Source organism: Triticum urartu, chromosome 6 (assembly GCF_003073215.2).
Source record: "Triticum urartu cultivar G1812 chromosome 6, Tu2.1, whole genome shotgun sequence".
Classification (NCBI taxonomy): Eukaryota; Viridiplantae; Streptophyta; class Magnoliopsida; order Poales; family Poaceae; genus Triticum; species Triticum urartu.
This window is the reverse complement of record NC_053027.1, coordinates 134679608-134686886: the sequence shown is the minus strand read 5'-3', so window position 1 is coordinate 134686886 and position 7279 is coordinate 134679608. Positions and strand designations below refer to the sequence as shown.

The following is a 7279-nucleotide window of genomic DNA, read 5'->3' as shown; positions in this document are numbered from 1 at the left end:
GGGGAGGATGGTGGGCATGTGGAACGGGGTGCCACCAAAGGTTCCGGGAGAATTTCCTTCCCCACCATGGGCGGCCGCCTGATCCCCTCCGTGCCGCCACTCCGGACGGGCACCGACGACTCCCACGGGATCCGGAGGGTCATGGGCCTGGATGTTGGGTAGTAGCTGCGGAGGACGGGGTGAATGTTGAGGTGGGCACTGGCTGGCTCTGCCGTTGCTAATTTGTACGCACCGTCCATGTGCTTGTGCACTGGGGTGTGATTGGAACGGACTTACACGGGGCTTGATGTTGCCGCTGGTGATCTTACATTGTTCCTTTTCATGGCGATTAGAATGGGTATAGCGCCAACGATTGCATCTGTTTGCTCCTGCTAGGACACGGGATTGTCTGCTATGTCCGCCTTTGCGAGATTTGCAGCTGTTGGGATGGCAATTGGTTCGTCCATTGTTGGTCACTCCTTTCTTGCGTGTTAAACTGACTCTGAGTTGGATTTTCTCTTTCGTTGCTCTGTGCAAAATCTAGCAGGACTAATCTCCTGTAGGCGCTAGAAGACTGAGTACTTGGCAGCTCTTCTAGGATTGGTGAAAGAAGGCGAGTAAATGCTAAAATTTGATGTTCTATTTGTGTTTTGGTTTTGTTGGTTGACAATTATGTTTATTTTTTTCGTTTCATGGATGTCGTAAAATGTGCAGGTGGTGAGTTGAGGCTCAGCGTACAGTTTGTTTGGACTAACCAAGAGGACGAGGTATGTTGCTTGCCCAAGCTAAGTGACATGCGCCAAGTTTTCTGTTATATAATTACCTGTTAGTGCTTAGTTAAACTGCATGAAACGGCCATAGCAGATGGATGGTACTAGGTGTTGTTTTGTTTCTTGCCAATGCATTCAGAGAGCAGATGTGCCACTGTAGATTTCTTTCTTGAAGGCAGCTAGCTACTTGGACTACACAATTCGACAAGTTCTGCCATAGATACCATCAAAACTGAGGTTGCTCTTAATTAAGTAGCTCACCATATAACTTTAAGATTTTTCCCACATTAAAATGATGATAATTTTAATACATCAAAATTCAGAACCTCTATTGAAACTATTTTATAGTAGCATATATGAACTTTAGGAGACAATTCCCTATTTACCTGCCAACTAAAATCTCAAAGCTCTTAGCCTGCAAGTGCAAGTGAACAACTTGGATCACTCATGATATTTGATGTGCTATACTTCTGACTGAAATATGTAATGTAGAGCAAACCATCCGTTTATCCAAAAATTGGTGTGACCAACTCGGGGTGGGTAGCGGGGTATCTGTATGTTTATGTTGATAATTGTCGAGGATTTGTGGGGTGTCAAATGTGTTTGCTATGCCCCCTTTGCTAATTTTGATGTTTTGTTGTACTGGTATTGCATATATAGAGAGGCCTGGTGCAGCGAGGTGGAGGAGGATCTCCAACATAGATGCCTGGGAGGAGGAGAGGCCATGGTGCTTGGTGCACGCTCTGCCAATGGGAGTTCATGAGGACGGGCATCGGGAATGGCTAAGCAGGGGACAACCAGGATTACGATGAGGGTGAGACATCGAAGCCGGCGTCGGCAACTGTGACTGCGACTGCGACCTATAGTGTTGGCCTTGTGTTTCTGACCTGTCGCGCTCCGGTTCTGGCAGCTGCCGTTCCAATCAATCACCTCCAGGAGACCAGGAGCCTTCAGGTGAGCGAGCAACTTCCACTGCACCAAAAAGCAGACATCCAGAGGCTCGACTGCTTGGGTGGAAGCTTTGCTGGATTGACATGCATATGCATTTTTCATAATCTCTTAATGCAGACCATTAAAATAGGCCTATTTCAGTTACCACATATTTTAGATTTTTTCTGCTTACTGTCATCTCTACTTTCTTGTCAGATTAAGCAACTAATAAATGAATATGCGCACTATCCTACCATTTTTGCACTCAGTTATGGGGCCATATATATGTTAAAACAAGAGTATGCGTGCTCTGCTATTCTGCAACTTAAATCAAGCATGCAGTCTCATGTGATCATTTCATTGCTAATGTTGCTTTTCTCTCTCCAGATTGCTAATGATACTATGCTTGCATGAGCCCATGAAACAAGCAATAATCTATCTTAAAATTTGCATCCAGGCATATAACGGTTCAACAACTTTCGAGCTTTGACTATGGTTATGTAGCACGCTGACAAGACAAGAGAATAATGCCTCTTAAGGTTCAGACCATGAGCTTCGTGAATTAGCACAATTTTGTTCTCATGCATGACTACAAATATTTGAAGTTTTTACATTTTTTTACTCATGAAGGCATTTGTCCGAGCTATGCCGCCTCTCGTCAAACTCGAGCTCGACGGTCCGTCTACAGTCAAGCACAATCCGCACATGATCTCCTCCCAGCTTTCGACATGTTATTCTTGCATGCAAGGCTAAGCTATCTCCACCAGCTCCTTTTTTTGTCCTAGCTCTTCCCTACCCTGGCAAAACCAAATGCTACCATCTCGTTTTTTTGCCATGCTAAAACTTATGTGCGTTCATCGTCATGGATAGATTAGCAACTGCCAAGCAATCTGTCACAAAAACATGTCAGGCAGCTAGGCATGCGAGTGACGTGTGTCGGTAAGATTGGATGTTTGTGTGTAAATGTAAATCACGAAAAATGATTCTTGGTATCTAGAGAAGAAACACACACACACACACGAGAGAGTAATTCATAGTGGATAACTGGATATAAAATACCTATTAATGTTGTACGTGAGTTGACTCGACACGCTGCAAGATCTTCTGATTTGTTCTCTGAAGGTGGCCTCAGAGTATAGCGTTGCATATTCTTGAAGCAATTGTGATGCTCTGTTTTGTTAGGATTAAGATGCTTGAATATGTAAGCAGTACACTATCGAGCAATAGAGATCTTTCTCATGCTGACTACATGCTACCATTTGGGCCATACACATTGTTTAGTAACTAATCATAAAGTGTCAAAGACTAGCTACCAAAGCAAATCTGAATCTGCTAACTATACTACTACTGCCACAACTAACCAAGGTTGGAGCATAAGAAAGGAGGGGTTGCCAAGTTGAATGCGAAGGACAAGCTTCCAGACGGCGGCTGCTCGTCCACCAACCGCCATGGTTGGAGCCTGCTGGAGGTGGGATGGGAAGGAACAGGGAGGAAGCAGGAGCCGCCCAAGGTCCCGGCGGCGCAGTCAGAAGACAGGGACAAGGGAGGCGGCGGCGCTCTCCAGCAGTGGGGAAGGAGAATGGGGAACGGGAAGAAAGATCGAGTTCGTGCGTGTTGCGTGTGTGTGAATAAAAGTATTTCAATGGGCCAAGCCCAAAAAACAGTGCATAATAAATTACAAATGAAATATAATATTCCAAAAAATGTTTGTGACCATAAAAATGATTCCATTCTAAAAACATTATCACTTTCTTTTAAAAAACACCTTCTCAAATTTAAAAATATTCATGTTTTCTGTACAACAATAAATATTATTGATTGAAAGACTTTCATACACAACTACTGTTTCATCGGAGAGGTGAAATAGGTCATGTCGAACATTGTTAGGGTACGTCCAAATTTCATTGTCCAAAAAGAAATACTCAACATAACCTTATTTCCCACGTTTGTAAAAATTGGATTTAAAAAGTGTTGCATAATGGCACATGCAGCAAGTTATATTTAATATTTCGCCCGGTGCAACGCACGGGCATTTGTACTAGTTTATACTAAAAATATTAATATCTACAATACTTCCAAAACACTTCGGCGCGGTGCATTAACTTCTACCTCGTTTCTTGTTTCTTGACATATCAACCAATAGAAGATGTGGGTGTGCATGCTTTTAATGACTTGAGACTACCAAACACGACATGCAGTGGTTAGTTCATTGCATGCAATGCTATTAATTAGCAAATAAACATTAAGATCTTTCGTTTTCCCCTCATTGGTCACGGTGCACAATCTAAGATGACTTGCTCACCTAGACGGAGGGAGTAATGATTATAATGAGTATAAGAACTATGTTCTATAATGAGTGTAAAAATATTGATTTGACATTGTGAATGTTGACACATTGTGGAATAGTTTCTGAAGTCTGCAAAAGTACTCAACTAGTGCTGTCGCTCTCCACAAAAAAATGTGTTTACCAATGCATGCATGAACACTAGTTACTCTACCCCCCTCTCTTCTTTAATTCCTTGCCACATCAGCATGTTTGTTATTCCCGTGTGCATGATACCAGCTAAGATACCACCATTATGGCCAGCCTTAATCATCGCATGCAATAATTTAGTGCACCTTGAAATATGAACATGTGTGGGGCGTGTTTGTTTTTAATGACTTGAGACTATACCTAGCCCGGCATGCAAGATGACTTATTATGCACCGTTCCCCATACCTGCAGGAAGCCCGTTTGTCTCCAAATCTTTTCCTCTCCATGTGTGGAAACAATATGCCTGCCAAACTCTCCTTCTCCCTCCAGCGGTCCCACCACTCCACCCCGTGTGAAAAAATCTGCATGCATGACTCTCCTCCCCCCACGCTCGTCCAATCCGTTGTGACCAGCAATATTTCCACCCCTTCGCTCCCCCGTAATTTACTCCAACAAATATGCCCATGTAACTGTTACTTAACTGCAGGTGCATTCGGTCACTGACATATGGGCCCAACAGGGGTCTGGCCCACATGTCAGTGATGCAACTGGACCGGCAGTTAAGTCAGTGCAGCTCAGTCCATATCTTACGTAGGTGTACCATTGCTCGCTATAAATACTGCGTCTCCCACAATATCGCTATCTCCTCCCCCTCACGTTCACGTTCATCGCTATCTCCCCCTCCCTCTCACGTCGACCACCATGGCATCGCCCCTCCCAAGCCCTAGGAGCCCCTCGCTGCACCGCGCGGACGGTCACGCATCGCCGTTCCGTTCCTCGCCGCCACTAGTCGAGGAGGATGCGTCAGGGTTCCGCTCCTTGCTGCTACGCGACGCGTCGCCGTTCCGTTCCTCGCCGCCACTAGTCGAGGAGGATGCGTCGGTGTTCCGCTCCTCGCTGCTACACGACGCGTCGCCGTTCCGTTCCTCGCCGCCACTAGTCGAGGAGGACGTGTCGGCGTTCCGCTCCTCGCCGCGACGTGACGCGTTGCCGTTCCGTTCCTCGCCGCCACTAGTCGAGGAGGACGCGTCGGCGTTCCGCTCCTCGCCGTGACGCGTCGAGGTGGACGCGTCGGTGTTCCCAATCTTGCCAGCACGCGCGCCGGAGGACGCGTCGGCTCCCCGCTACGAGGAGAACGCCGCGCCGCCCGCCGAGCCCCCCAGCCTTGAGGAGCTTTGGAAAGAAATGGATGTCGCCTTGTGGGAGGCTTTGCCTCCAGCAGAGCGCGCCAAATAGAGGCAGAGAAGAAGGCCGAGGAAGAGAAGCGCACTGCGGAACAAGCTGCCTGGGAGGCCTATGTCGTGTCCGAGAGAGTCAGGCAATTGGCTCTTTGGCAGAAGGCTCGTGCGAGGGCCGTGAGGGTGGCGGAGGACGCCCGTGCCGACGCCCTGAGTGCAGTCGGGCCCAAGCGCCTCATCTACGCTTGGCGGTACGTGGACCGGGTGCACGCTTCCAGCGAGGAGGAGTACCTGTTGGCGCCGGATCACCACACCGGTGAGATCGCGCTCGCCCGCCGGCAAGCCGCCAATCAGCACCTCGCGAGTTGCGAGGCTGAGGAAGAGGTGTTGTGTCGGCGCACTGGGAAACGGCCGCGCACCAGGGCACTCGTGGCGCGCCGCAAGTGCTCCTGCGAGGGCTGTGGCTTTTAGGAGGAGTATAATTTTTGTTTCGTAAGGCGATCTCATTAGTTTTGGGACGCAAATGATAAATCCCGAACGTTCAGGAATTTTTAGCATCCTTAATTAAGTATGTAAAAGGGAAAGTTTGGAAACCATGTGTATTCGTACCCATTTTGCAAGTACGTGCATATAGCACAAACTTTACTATATACTATCGCACTATACGTCTCTCTCGATATATGCTTGCAGACTGTGCTATTCCCTCCGTCCAGGTCAATAAGTCATCTTCGGTTGTGCACCGTGACCAAGAAGGAGGGAAGACTTATACACCTAGATGGAGGGAGTACTACTATTACTTATGTACATGCAAATGCACGTTTTAACATTACGATGCGGTTTTTGTAAAAGTAGAAAAACAACACTAGTCAAGCTTGTGAAACGATTCAATGCAAAACAAATGCAAAAATGCTTGTTTGATTGTTTACTTTTAGCTTCCTTCTCTGTGGTTATTTCTCTGTCGTACCTTTTACGGAGTATCTCACTGGTTGGAAAGGCATGCAAATTCCCAAACCGCTTCCTACACCCTGTATCTCACTGGTTGCCGGTGTTGACATTGTCGCCCATGTCATCGAGGATGAGGTTGCCGAGGTCGGGGAAGAAGTCATTGTTCGCGAAGTCGTCGCTGCCAGCAGTCGCGCGAGTGCGCTCCCCAAAAACCTGATCGCCCCTCTCCCGTACAGGATCATGAGAGGCGGGGCTCCGGAGGCCTGCTGTCCCTTCTCCCGGTGCACACCGAAAGGAGGGATGGAGAAGACTTGCTTGGCGGCGCAATGATCTGAAATGGTGGTGAGAAACTATATAGTGCGGGCCGGGTAGGTCATGGGAGTATAGCTCTGTCTTCGGCTCGGCTCACTCCCGCAATCCGCGGCACGTCGTGACGAGGCATGGAGTGGCGAGGCGAGCGAGGAGGAGGAGCGCACGTGTAGGTCTCCTCTTCTCATGCTCATACAAGTGGTAGAAGAGCTCACCTTATAAAGGCCTACTAGCAAAATTCCAACATCGACCAGGCCGTCCATGAAACGGCAGTGGCTGTAGGGGACGTTGCGCCAGTTGAATATATGAGCAAGTTACTACGAGATTTAATCCGAATAAGCACAAAATAAATCATGAAGGCTATAACAGAGATGAAACTAATCATGTGGACTAGCATAGTAGTAGGATATAGAGTAGAAACATGAATTCTACCACGATTTCGAACAGGAAGGACAGAAACACATACGGTGCAACGGGAGCAGCACCGTTGGCGTTGAGGTTGTCGCCCATGTCCAAGCACCACGTAGACACGGTCTTTGAGCACGGTTCGTAGTCATTCCACGATCGGGCATTGAAGTTTGTAACTATTTTAGATTAGAATATACTACTCCTCCGGTGCTAGTAGTAGAGCAGAGTCCTACTCTACTACTCTACTCAAGCAAGTTAGGGCATAGCATTGTAGGGAGTACCAGTAC

The 7279-nt window shown here is 47.5% G+C and overlaps 1 long non-coding RNA gene across 3 annotated transcripts; it reads left to right on the top strand.

The window, feature by feature from the left end:
- Positions 1 to 687: 687 nt before the first annotated feature.
- On the top strand, positions 688 to 2924 carry LOC125517260. Of its 3 annotated transcripts, none has more exons than XR_007287507.1 (4): positions 688 to 746; positions 1410 to 1703; positions 2137 to 2218; positions 2310 to 2924. It is a non-coding gene; the product is annotated as an uncharacterized LOC125517260 (long non-coding RNA). The 3 variants fall into 3 exon arrangements; XR_007287508.1 differs by having other exon boundaries at positions 2067 to 2218; XR_007287506.1 differs by lacking the exons at positions 2137 to 2218; positions 2310 to 2924 and having other exon boundaries at positions 1410 to 1976.
- The last annotated feature ends 4355 nt before the right edge of the window (positions 2925 to 7279 follow it).